Source organism: Thamnophis sirtalis, unplaced genomic scaffold (assembly GCF_051295495.1).
Source record: "Thamnophis sirtalis isolate CommonGarterSnake01/CBP01778 unplaced genomic scaffold, rThaSir2_p1.2 scaffold_4, whole genome shotgun sequence".
Taxonomy (NCBI): domain Eukaryota; kingdom Metazoa; phylum Chordata; class Lepidosauria; order Squamata; family Natricidae; genus Thamnophis; species Thamnophis sirtalis.
The window spans coordinates 85,836,319-85,849,980 of record NW_028261384.1 but is presented as its reverse complement, the minus strand read 5'-3'; the positions used below and the strand labels follow the sequence as shown (position 1 = coordinate 85,849,980).

The following is a 13,662-nucleotide window of genomic DNA, read 5'->3' as shown; positions in this document are numbered from 1 at the left end:
CACAACCCCTGGTAAGCCCCAATTATGGGAGGAAGCTAACTGCTTCCATTATCTGTCAATTGGCTCATCACAAGAGTCCATCACGACAGAAACCCAATATTTTTACTGTTGCCTTTGTTATATTAGTTTATCAGCACAAATAAAACACACACACACACACACACACATACATACATACATACATACATACATACATACATACATGTGTGTGTGTGTGTGTGTGTGTGTGTGTGTGTGCTGATGATGAATATGCTGTTATTTTTTTCATCTTGCTTCCTGTGTTTGATTTTATAATCCAAATGCCAGTTAAAACTATAATCCAAATTGTGAATCCTCCAACCAGCTCAAATTGCACAAATTCAACCCCCAAATTTTCAAATTTCACTTCCAATTCCAATTCTGAATCTTTGGGTTCTTTTTTTATATATATAAAATTTTTATTTTCAGACAAACACAAACACACAACACATATAACATAAAAGCCTCTTCAATTACACAGAGTGTGTCGATTAGTTACAAAGTCTTTCTGTGTCCTTTAGTCCTTTAGTCCTCACTTGAATTTTATCAAAATTCACATATTAACAATCAAAATATCTTTGTATACATTGTTATCATGCTTCCACCTATTCTAAGTCATTCAATCCCTTTAGCATTGATAACATTCTCTAATAGTTTCCAATTCCATGTCCCCCCCTCCCATTATTAGTATCATCAATCTAATATACACATATACAAATTGTTATAATTATTAAACATCCATTAAGCCCAGCTATTATTACATCCTTTCAACAAAAGGTATATTAAATTTGGTAAATTTATATTATAACATTTTATTACATTATCCTGAAATAATTCAATGATATTACATCTTTATAATCTATTTTATATAGAATTGGTTATCTTTTATAAAAAGGCTTTTCAACATAATCTTCATGATCCTCACTTACATTTTGTATAAGATTTCATATTATCTATCTATCTATCATCTATCATCTATCATCTATCTATCTATCTATCTATCTATCTATCTATCTATCTATCTATCTATCTATCTATCTATATTTTTTATTATCACTATTAATCATTTATTTGACTATAGCTGTGATTATATTGTACATTGCACTCAGAATTTAACTATATTTAACTAAATTTATTGTGACATCATACTATTATTTTACCATTGATAACATTCTCTAATAATTTTCAATTCCATGTTTTTCTCTCATTATTAGTAGGATCAATCTAATGTATACAAAATTGATATAATTATTAAACATCCATTAAGCCTAGCTATTTTTGCATCCTTTCAACATAAAGCATATTAAATTTAAAGTAAATTTATATGATAACATTTTATAACATCATCCTGAAATCATCCAATAATATTACATCTTTATATTCTATACTATATAAAATTGTTTAACTTTTATAAAAAGAACTTTCAACATCATCTCCAAATCCTCACTTACAGTATTGTATAAAATTTCATATTATCAATCTAGTATATATAAATGCTTTGTTATAATTATTAATCATTTATTTGACTATAGCTATTATTACGTTGTACATAGCACTCAAAATTTAACTACATTTAACTAAAATTTATTGTGACATTTCATTTCATCATCCTGTATCCTTCCAGAAGTAGTGTAGTCCAATATCTCTTGCCATTTGTAAAGTCTGTATTCCAAATATTTTCTTGATAAGTCTTATGTGGACTTCCCTTAAGAACTTGTTCATTATAAGAATTCAAAACAATTTATCTGCTCTTTTTATCAGCTTCACTTTTGTTATCATTAGTGCTTTTGCCGAGATTACTCTCATTATTTCTGCCAAATTTTCTCTCCTTTCTTCATCTATTTTATGACATCCGAAATGAAGATCCAGTTCATCAATTTCTCTTTTCCATATTTCACACCTGTCATTTCCCTCCACTCTCAATTTATTGTCAGTGTCACCAATTTTCTTATCACTTTCATATATCTCTATTATTTTTTCAGCTCTGATCTCAAACTTCATCGCAGTCCCCATACTTTTTGTATTTTGATCTATAATTTCAAGTCTCTTTTGAATTGTCTCTGTAATTATTACTTTTTGAATTTCTAAGAAAATTCTTTGCAAAGTTAGTGCCTTTTCTTCTTCACATTGTGCCACTTTCCAGGTTATAAACACTGCCAACATATCCAAGACTTTTTAGGTCAAACAAATTCAGTGGAGTTTTTCAAATGAAATCTTTCTCTTTCCTTCAAAGGAACACCTGTATCAACAAAACCTTTTCACTGAGCCTTTCAGTAAATAAGGCTAATAGCTTTATATTGCCAAGCCTCTAGCCACTAGATGGCAGTGTTACCTATTTTCCATCTGTTCTGCCTCTCCGTCCAAGAGAGGAAAAGAAAAAAAGTGTAAAAATTACGCTGCGTCCCAGCCTTACGAGAGAAGAAGCTTTTAATCCATGAATACAAAAAATGGAGAAAGTATAGAAGAAGAAGGAAAAAAAGAGACCAGTCAAGTTTAAAAGTAAAAGGCATTTGTAAAGAGTCCATCTATAGAAAAAAAACAAAGTTAAGGTAGAAAAGATAACATGATCATCTTAAACCAGAGTTAATTCGCCATTTGTTTTCTTCTGTCTTCAATTTTATTTTAAATTCCAATTCTCTTGGGTTTCCCGTTCTGTAATAATGAAAAATTTTCTCACAAATTTGACACATTCCTGTACTGCTTATGCTTCAGAGGCTTGTCCCAACCTTCAGCAGCTATTTTGGTTGCTTCGTTTGTAGCTGGCAAAAAGGGCTTTCTCCTGGATGAAACAGGGGCTTTGCAATGTCCCTAAGATAAACAGGACATGCTATGTTTTATCACTATTACTTCACAACAGTTTAGGTCCAAAAGGACCATCCAGAAACAGAGATATCAAAGGCATCCTGGAGACCCAAGATTGGATGTTGTGTCATTGCGATGTCAAGAAACGCTCATCAATCTTTGGGTTCTTGTTACCCTAATCCAAATAGGTGTTGAAGTACCCAAAAAGGAATCCCCAACTTAAAAACCCAAAACATCATGCTGATGCTGAATATACTGTTATTTTCTTCAAATTGCTTCTTGTGTTTGATTTTATAATCCATATGCCAGTTAAAACTATAATCCAAATTGTGAATCTTCCCAACAGGACAAATTGCACAAATTCAACCCCCAAATTTTCAAATTTCACTTCCAATTCCAATTCTGAATCTTCGGGTTCTTGTTACCCTAATCCAAATTGGGAATCCTCCAACCAGCCCAAATCAAACAAATACAACCCCCAGATTTTCAAATTTCACTTCCAATTCCAATTCTGAATCTTCGCGTTCTTGTTACCCTAATCCAGGACGTGCAGTCACTAGAAGCAGGGGAGGTGGGGCCTCACCAGTCTCCTGAGGAAAAGGAAAGAATTTTAAAGATTTTTAAAAAATAATTAAAGCCAAGGTAATTGCTACCAGACTCCAAGTCACAGTGACTTGGAGTCTGCTTAGTGTTAACTATAGGAGGAGGCGAGAGAAGTATGGGCCTCCTTTGCATAAGGAATTTTTCACCTTTTAAAATTTAACCAAGGGTTAAAAAGCAAAAAAATTTGCATGCAAAGGAGGCACTGATTCTCCCGCCTCCTGATCTGGGAGCCGCGAATCATGCCTTGTTGCAGTTGAGCACGCTTACATTGGGCGGGTTATTTCGGAGGGCGCACTTCAGAGGAGAGAGGAGTGGGGGAGAAGGAGGAGGCTTGCTCTTGTCAGAAGAGACCACACAAGAGCCTTGCCATCTCTTGCATCCCAAAGGTGGGTGGGTGTGGGAGATTTGGTGGTCCCAATTCTAATCTGGGGGGGGGTGTCTCCCAGGGCTGCTGGCTAGATAGACTCCCAAAGAGTGACCCCTTCCCTCCTAGTTCCCCTCCCATCTCCACTGTACCTGGAGAAAAACATGGCAAGAATGGCACCGGGGGCTGCTCTCGAGTGGCAGCTGGGCAGCCGTTTGCCCTGTGGGTGGTTGGAAATGTCCGCGCATTTCAGCCAGCCATAAAATACTTAGCCGGGGGTTTCCTTGCAAGAGCCAGGTGGGAGAAGCCCTCGCTTCTTTCTTGTGGAGACGGGCACATTGCATCGCGGGAGCCACCAAGGGCCAGGCTACAAAGTGCCACGGGAACCACCAAGCGCCGTTGCTGCAGACCCTGTGGTCTAGCTGGAAACGTCCGCACATTTCAGCCAGCCATAAAACACTTAGCCGGGGGTTTCCTTGCAAGAGCCAGGTGGGAGAAGCCCTCGCTTCTTTCTTGTGGAGACGGGCACTTTGCATCGCGGGAGCCACCAAGGGCCAGGCTGCAAAGTGCCACGGGAGCCACCAAGCGCCTTTGCTGCAGACCCTATGGTCTGGCTGGAAACGTCCACACATTTCAGCCACCCATAAAACACTTAACCGGGGGTTGACTTGCAGGATCCAGGCGGGTGAAGCGCTTGCTTCTTTCTTCTTTCTCCTCCAACAGGCCCAAATTGCACAAATTCAACCCCCAAATTTTAAATTCCAATTCCAATTCTGAATCTTTGGGTTCTTGTTACCCTAATCCAAATAGGGGTTGAGGTACCCAAAAAGGAATCCCCCTCCCAAAAAACCCAACATATCATGATGATGATGAATATGCTGCTATTTTCTTCATCTTGCTTCTTGTGTTTGATTTTATAATCCATATGCCAGTTAAAACTATAATCCAAATTGTGAATATTCCCACAAGGACAAATTGCACAAATTCAACCCCCAAATTTTCAAATTTCACTTCCAATTCCAATTCTGAATCTTCGGGTTCTTGTTACCCTAATCCAAATTGGGAATCCTCCAACCAGCAAAAATCAAACAAATACAACCCCCAGATTTTCAAATTTCACTTCCAATTCCAAGTCTGAATCTTCGGGTTCTTGTTATCCTAATCCAGGGATGTGCAGTCACTAGAGGCCAGGGAGGCGGGGCCTCACCAGTCTCCTGAGGAAAAGGAAAGAATTTTAAAGAATTTTTTAAAAAATAATTAAAGCCAAGGTAGTTGCTACCAGACTCCAAGTCACAGTGACTTGGAGTCTGCTTAGTGTTAACTATAGGAGGAGGCGAGAGAAGTATGGGCCTCCTTTGCATAAGGAATTTTTCACCTTTTAAAATTTAAGCGTTAAAAAGCAAAAAAATTTGTATGCAAAGGAGGCACTGATTCTCCCGCCTCCTGATCTGGGAGCCGCGAATCATGCCTTGTTGCAGTTGAGCACTCTTACATTGGGCGGGTTATTTCGGAGGGCGCACTTCAGAGGAGAGAGGAGTGGGGGAGTAGGAGGAGGCTCGCTCTTGACAGAAGAGACCACACAAGAGTCTTGTCGTCTCTTGCATCCCAAAGGTGGGTGGGTGTGGGAGATTTGGTGGCCCCAATTCTTCTCTGGGGGGGTGTCTCCCAGGGCTGCTGGCTAGATAGACTCCCAAAGAATGACCCCTTCCCTCCTAGTCCCCCTCCCATCTCCACTGTACCTGGAGAAAAACATGCCAAGAATGGCACCGGGGGCTGCTCTCGGGCGGCAGCTGGGCAGCTGTTTGCCCTGTGGGTGGCTGGAAATGTCCGCGCATTTCAGCCAGCCATAAAATACTTAGCCGGGGGTTTCCTTGCAAGAGCCAGGCGGGAGAAGCACTCGCTTCTTTCTTGTGGAGACTGGCACTTTGCATCGCGAGAGCCACTAAGCGCCAGTCTGCAAAGTGCCACGGGAGCCACCAAGCGCCTTTGCTGCAGACCCTGTGGTCTGGCTGGAACCGTCCGCACATTTCATCCAGCCATAAAACACTTAGCCGGGGTTTCCTTGCAGGATCCAGGCGGTGAAGCCCTTGCTTCTTTCTTCTTTCTCCTCCAACAGGCCCAAATTTCACAAATTCAACCCCCAAATTTTCAAATTCCAATTCCAATTCTGAATCTTCGGGTTCTTGTTACCCTAATCCAAATAGGGGTTGAGGTACCCAAAAAGGAATCCCCCTCCCAAAAAACCCAACATATCATGATGACAATGAATATGCTGCTGTTTTCTTCATCTTGCTTCTTGTGTTTGATTTTATAATCCATATGCCAGTTAAAACTATAATCCAACTTGTGAATCTTCCGACCAGGACAAATTGCACAAATTCAACCCCCAAATTTTCAAATTTCACTTCCAATTCCAATTCTGAACCTTCGGGTTCTTGTTATCCTAATCCAGGGACATGCAGTCACTAGAGGCGGGGAAGGCGTGGCCTCACCAGTCTCCTGAGGAAAAGGAAAGAATTTTAAAGAATTTTTTTTTAAATAATTAAAGCCAAGGTAGTTGCTACCAGACTCCAAGTCACAGTGACTTAGATTTAGATTTAGATATTAGATTTATTTATTTATAGGCCGCCCTTTTCCCTGAGGGGACTCAGGGCGGCTTACAATCAAAAAAGGAAGGGGAGTGTAGGACAATACCAAAAAGAAATGTGCACAAAGTAAATTAGACAATAAAACTCAACATTCACTCAGGTTTCGGGAGGGGCGAAAATAAGATTATCCCCAGGCCTGACGGGCTAGCCAGTTCTTGAGGGCTGTGCGGAAGGCCTGGACGGTGGTGAGGGTACGAATCTCCATGGGGAGATTGTTCCATAGACTTGGAGTCTGCTTAGTGTTAACTATAGGAGGAGGCGAGAGAAGTATGGGCCTCCTTTGCATAAGGAATTTTTCACCTTTTAAAATTTAACCAAGGGTTAAAAAGCAAAAAAATTTGCATGCAAATTTGATTCTCCCGCCTCCTGATCTGGGAGCCGCGAATCATGCCTTGTTGCAGTTGAGCACTCTTACATTGGGCGGGTTATTTCGGAGGGCGCACTTCAGAGGAGAGAGGAGTGGGGGAGTAGGAGGAGGCTCGCTCTTGACAGAAGAGACCACACAAGAGTCTTGTCGTCTCTTGCATCCCAAAGGTGGGTGGGTGTGGGAGATTTGGTGGCCCCAATTCTTCTCTGGGGGGGTGTCTCCCAGGGCTGCTGGCTAGATAGACTCCCAAAGAATGACCCCTTCCCTCCTAGTCCCCCTCCCATCTCCACTGTACCTGGAGAAAAACATGCCAAGAATGGCACCGGGGGCTGCTCTCGGGCGGCAGCTGGGCAGCTGTTTGCCCTGTGGGTGGCTGGAAATGTCCGCGCATTTCAGCCAGCCATAAAATACTTAGCCGGAGGTTTCCTTGCAAGAGCCAGGCGGGAGAAGCCCTCGCTTCTTTCTTGTGGAGACGGGCACTTTGCATCGTGGGAGCCACCAAGCGCCAGGCTGCAAAGTGCCACGGGAGCCACCAAGCGCCTTTGCTGCAGATCCTGTGGTCTGGCTGGAACCGTCCGCACATTTCATCCAGCCATAAAACACTTAGCCGGGGCTTCCTTGCAGGATCCAGGTGGTGAAGCCCTTGCTTCTTTCTTCTTTCTCCTCCAACAGGCCCAAATTTCACAAATTCAACCCCCAAATTTTCAAATTCCAATTCCAATTCTGAATCTTCGGGTTCTTGTTACCCTAATCCAAATAGGGGTTGAGGTACCCAAAAAGGAATCCCCCTCCCAAAAAACTCAACATATCATGATGACAATGAATATGCTGCTGTTTTCTTCATCTTGCTTCTTGTGTTTGATTTTATAATCCATATGCCAGTTAAAACTATAATCCAACTTGTGAATCTTCCGACCAGGACAAATTGCACAAATTCAACCCCCAAATTTTCAAATTTCACTTCCAATTCCAATTCTGAATCTTCGGGTTCTTGTTATCCTAATCCAGGGACATGCAGTCACTAGAGGCGGGGAAGGCGTGGCCTCACCAGTCTCCTGAGGAAAAGGAAAGAATTTTAAAGAATTTTTTTAAAAATAATTAAAGCCAAGGTAGTTGCTACCACACTCCAAGTCACAGTGACTTGGAGTCTGCTTAGTGTTAACTATAGGAGGAGGCGAGAGAAGTATGGGCCTCCTTTGCATAAGGAATTTTTCACCTTTTAAAATTTAACCAAGGGTTAAAAAGCAAAAAAATTTGCATGCAAAGGAGGCACTGATTCTCCCGCCTCCTGATCTGGGAGCCGCGAATCATGCCTTGTTGCAGTTGAGCACTCTTACATTGGGCGGGTTATTTCGGAGGGCGCACTTCAGAGGAGAGAGGAGTGGGGGAGAAGGAGGAGGCTCGCTCTTGTCGTCTCTTGCATCCCAAAGATGGGTGGGTGTGGGAGATTTGGTGGCCCCAATTCTTCTCTGGGGGGGGGTGTCTCCCGGGGCTGCTGGCTAGATAGACTTCCAAAGAATGACCCCTTCCCTCCTAGTCCCCCTCCCATCTCCACTGTACCTGGAGAAAAACATGCCAAGAATGGCACCGGGGGCTGCTCTCGGGCGGCAGCTGGGCAGCTGTTTGCCCTGTGGGTGGCTGGAAATGTCCGGGCATTTCAGCCAGCCATAAAATACTTAGCCGGGGGTTTCCTTGCAAGAGCCAGGCGGGAGAAGCCCTCGCTTCTTTCTTGTGGAGACGGGCACTTTGCATCGCGGGAGCCACCAAGCGCCAGGCTGCAAAGTGCCACGGGAGCCACCAAGCACCTTTGCTGCAGATCCTGTGGTCTGGGTGGAAACGTCCGCACATTTCATCCAGCCATAAAACACTTAGCCAGGGTTTCCTTGCAGGATCCAGGCGGGTGAAGCCCTTGCTTCTTTCTTCTTTCTCCTCCAACAGTCCCAAATTTCACAAATTCAACCCCCAAATTCTCAAATTCCAACTCCAATTATGAATCTTCGGGTTCTTGTTATCCTAATCCAGGGACGTGCAGTCACTAGAGGCGGGGAAGGCGGGGCCTCACCAGTCTCCTGAGGAAAAGGAAAGAATTTTAAAGAATTTTTAAAAAATAATTAAAGCCAAGATAGTTGCTACCAGACTCCAAGTCACAGTGACTTGGAGTCTGCTTAGTGTTAACTATAGGAGGAGGCGAGAGAACTATGGGCCTCCTTTGCATAAGGAATTTCTCACATTTTAAAATTTAAGCAAGTGTTTTAAAAGGAAAAAATTTTGTATGCAAAGGAGGCACTGATTCTCCCGACTCCTGATCTGGGAGCCGCGAATCATGCCTTATTGTAGTTGAGCACGCTTACATTGGGCGGGTTACTTCGGAGGGCGCACTTCAGAGGAGAGAGGAGTGGGGGAGAAGGAGGAGGCTCGCTCTTGTCAGAAGAGACCACACAAGAGCCTTGCCGTCTCTTCCATCCCAAAGGTGGGTGGGTATGGGAGATTTGGTGGCCCCAATTCTTCTCGGGGGGTGTGTCTGCGTCTCCCGGGGCTGCTGGCTAGATAGACTCCCAAAGAATGACCTCTTCCCTCCTAGTCCCCCTCCCATCTCCACTGTACCTGGAGAAAAACATGCCAAGAATGGCACCGGGGGCTGCTCTCGGGCGGCAGCTGGGCAGCTGTTTGCCCTGTGGGTGGCTGGAAATGTCCGCGCATTTCAGCCAGCCATAAAATACTTAGCCGGGGGTTTCCTTGCAAGAGCCAGGCGGGAGAAGCCCTCGCTTCTTTCTTGTGGAGACGGGCACTTTGCATCGCGGGAGCCACCAAGCGCCAGGCTGCAAAGTGCCACGGGAGCCACCAAGCGCCTTTGCTGCAGATCCTGTGGTCTGGCTGGAACCGTCCGCACATTTCATCCAGCCATAAAACACTTAGCCGGGGTTTCCTTGCAGGATCCAGGCGGTGAAGCCCTTGCTTCTTTCTTCTTTCTCCTCCAACAGGCCCAAATTTCACAAATTCAACCCCCAAATTTTCAAATTCCAATTCCAATTCTGAATCTTCGGGTTCTTGTTACCCTAATCCAAATAGGGGTTGAGGTACCCAAAAAGGAACCCCCCTCCCAAAAAACCCAACATATCATGATGACAATGAATATGCTGCTGTTTTCTTCATCTTGCTTCTTGTGTTTGATTTTATAATCCATATGCCAGTTAAAACTATAATCCAACTTGTGAATCTTCCGACCAGGAGAAATTGCACAAATTCAACCCCCAAATTTTCAAATTTCACTTCCAATTCCAATTCTGAATCTTCGGGTTCTTGTTATCCTAATCCAGGGACATGCAGTCACTAGAGGCGGGGAAGGCGTGGCCTCACCAGTCTCCTGAGGAAAAGGAAAGAATTTTAAAGATTTTTTTTAAAAATAATTAAAGCCAAGGTAGTTGCTACCAGACTCCAAGTCAAAGTGACTTGGAGTCTGCTTAGTGTTAACTATAGGAGGAGGCGAGAGAAGTATGGGCTTCCTTTGCATAAGGAATTTTTCACCTTTTAAAATTTAACCAAGGGTTAAAAAGCAAAAAAATTTGCATGCAAAGGAGGCACTGATTCTCCCGCCTCCTGATCTGGGAGCCGCGAATCATGCCTTGTTGCAGTTGAGCACTCTTACATTGGGCGGGTTATTTCGGAGGGCGCACTTCAGAGGAGAGAGGAGTGGGGGAGAAGGAGGAGGCTCGCTCTTGTCGTCTCTTGCATCCCAAAGGTGGGTGGGTGTGGGAGATTTGGTGGCCCCAATTCTTCTCTGGGGGGGGGGTGTCTCCCGGGGCTGCTGGCTAGATAGACTTCCAAAGAATGACCCCTTCCCTCCTAGTCCCCCTCCCATCTCCACTGTACCTGGAGAAAAACATGCCAAGAATGGCACCGGGGGCTGCTCTCGGGCGGCAGCTGGGCAGCTGTTTGCCCTGTGGGTGGCTGGAAATGTCCGCGCATTTCAGCCAGCCATAAAATACTTAGCCGGGGGTTTCCTTGCAAGAGCCAGGCGGGAGAAGCCCTCGCTTCTTTCTTGTGGAGACGGGCACTTTGCATCGCGGGAGCCACCAAGCGCCAGGCTGCAAAGTGCCACGGGAGCCACCAAGCACCTTTGCTGCAGATCCTGTGGTCTGGGTGGAAACGTCCGCACATTTCATCCAGCCATAAAACACTTAGCCAGGGTTTCCTTGCAGGATCCAGGCGGGTGAAGCCCTTGCTTCTTTCTTCTTTCTCCTCCAACAGTCCCAAATTTCACAAATTCAACCCCCAAATTCTCAAATTCCAACTCCAATTATGAATCTTCGGGTTCTTGTTATCCTAATCCAGGGACGTGCAGTCACTAGAGGCGGGGAAGGCGGGGCCTCACCAGTCTCCTGAGGAAAAGGAAAGAATTTTAAAGAATTTTTAAAAAATAATTAAAGCCAAGGTAGTTGCTACCAGACTCCAAGTCACAGTGACTTGGAGTCTGCTTAGTGTTAACTATAGGAGGAGGCGAGAGAACTATGGGCCTCCTTTGCATAAGGAATTTCTCACATTTTAAAATTTAAGCAAGTGTTTTAAAAGGAAAAAATTTTGTATGCAAAGGAGGCACTGATTCTCCCGACTCCTGATCTGGGAGCCGCGAATCATGCCTTATTGTAGTTGAGCACGCTTACATTGGGCGGGTTACTTCGGAGGGCGCACTTCAGAGGAGAGAGGAGTGGGGGAGAAGGAGGAGGCTCGCTCTTGTCAGAAGAGACCACACAAGAGCCTTGCCGTCTCTTCCATCCCAAAGGTGGGTGGGTATGGGAGATTTGGTGGCCCCAATTCTTCTCGGGGGGTGTGTCTGCGTCTCCCGGGGCTGCTGGCTAGAAAGACTCCCAAAGAATGACCTCTTCCCTCCTAGTCCCCCTCCCACCTCCACTGTACCTGGAGAAAAACATGCCAAGAATGGCACCGGGGGCTGCTCTCGGGCGGCAGCTGGGCAGCTGTTTGCCCTGTGGGTGGCTGGAAATGTCCGCGCATTTCAGCCAGCCATAAAATACTTAGCCGGGGGTTTCCTTGCAAGAGCCAGGCGGGAGAAGCCCTCGCTTCTTTCTTGTGGAGACGGGCACTTTGCATCGCGGGAGCCACCAAGCGCCAGGCTGCAAAGTGCCACGGGAGCCACCAAGCGCCTTTGCTGCAGATCCTGTGGTCTGGCTGGAACCGTCCGCACATTTCATCCAGCCATAAAACACTTAGCCGGGGTTTCCTTGCAGGATCCAGGCGGTGAAGCCCTTGCTTCTTTCTTCTTTCTCCTCCAACAGGCCCAAATTTCACAAATTCAACCCCCAAATTTTCAAATTCCAATTCCAATTCTGAATCTTCGGGTTCTTGTTACCCTAATCCAAATAGGGGTTGAGGTACCCAAAAAGGAACCCCCCTCCCAAAAAACCCAACATATCATGATGACAATGAATATGCTGCTGTTTTCTTCATCTTGCTTCTTGTGTTTGATTTTATAATCCATATGCCAGTTAAAACTATAATCCAACTTGTGAATCTTCCGACCAGGAGAAATTGCACAAATTCAACCCCCAAATTTTCAAATTTCACTTCCAATTCCAATTCTGAATCTTCGGGTTCTTGTTATCCTAATCCAGGGACATGCAGTCACTAGAGGCGGGGAAGGCGTGGCCTCACCAGTCTCCTGAGGAAAAGGAAAGAATTTTAAAGAATTTTTTTAAAAATAATTAAAGCCAAGGTAGTTGCTACCACACTCCAAGTCACAGTGACTTGGAGTCTGCTTAGTGTTAACTATAGGAGGAGGCGAGAGAAGTATGGGCCTCCTTTGCATAAGGAATTTTTCACCTTTTAAAATTTAACCAAGGGTTAAAAAGCAAAAAAATTTGCATGCAAAGGAGGCACTGATTCTCCCGCCTCCTGATCTGGGAGCCGCGAATCATGCCTTGTTGCAGTTGAGCACTCTTACATTGGGCGGGTTATTTCGGAGGGCGCACTTCAGAGGAGAGAGGAGTGGGGGAGAAGGAGGAGGCTCGCTCTTGTCGTCTCTTGCATCCCAAAGGTGGGTGGGTGTGGGAGATTTGGTGGCCCCAATTCTTCTCTGGGGGGGGGGTGTCTCCCGGGGCTGCTGGCTAGATAGACTTCCAAAGAATGACCCCTTCCCTCCTAGTCCCCCTCCCATCTCCACTGTACCTGGAGAAAAACATGCCAAGAATGGCACCGGGGGCTGCTCTCGGGCGGCAGCTGGGCAGCTGTTTGCCCTGTGGGTGGCTGGAAATGTCCGCGCATTTCAGCCATCCATAAAATACTTAGCCGGGGGTTTCCTTGCAAGAGCCAGGCGGGAGAAGCCCTCGCTTCTTTCTTGTGGAGACAGGCACTTTGCATCGCGGGAGCCACCAAGCGCCAGGCTGCAAAGTGCCACGGGAGCCACCAAGCACCTTTGCTGCAGATCCTGTGGTCTGGGTGGAAACGTCCGCACATTTCATCCAGCCATAAAACACTTAGCCAGGGTTTCCTTGCAGGATCCAGGCGGGTGAAGCCCTTGCTTCTTTCTTCTTTCTCCTCCAACAGTCCCAAATTTCACAAATTCAACCCCCAAATTCTCAAATTCCAACTCCAATTATGAATCTTCGGGTTCTTGTTATCCTAATCCAGGGACGTGCAGTCACTAGAGGCGGGGAAGGCGGGGCCTCACCAGTCTCCTGAGGAAAAGGAAAGAATTTTAAAGAATTTTTAAAAAATAATTAAAGCCAAGGTAGTTGCTACCAGACTCCAAGTCACAGTGACTTGGAGTCTGCTTAGTGTTAACTATAGGAGGAGGCGAGAGAACTATGGGCCTCCTTTGCATAAGGAATTTCTCACATTTTAAAATT

General features: G+C 45.0%; 1 long non-coding RNA gene across 1 annotated transcript; it reads right to left on the bottom strand.

The window, feature by feature from the left end:
- Positions 1–693: 693 nt before the first annotated feature.
- LOC148045956 (uncharacterized) lies at positions 694–6,735 on the bottom strand. The gene is made up of 3 exons (XR_015696410.1): positions 5,527–6,735; positions 3,940–5,001; positions 694–3,410 (listed from the first exon to the last, which is right to left on the bottom strand). It is a non-coding gene; the product is annotated as an uncharacterized LOC148045956 (long non-coding RNA).
- Positions 6,736–13,662: the final 6,927 nt, after the last annotated feature.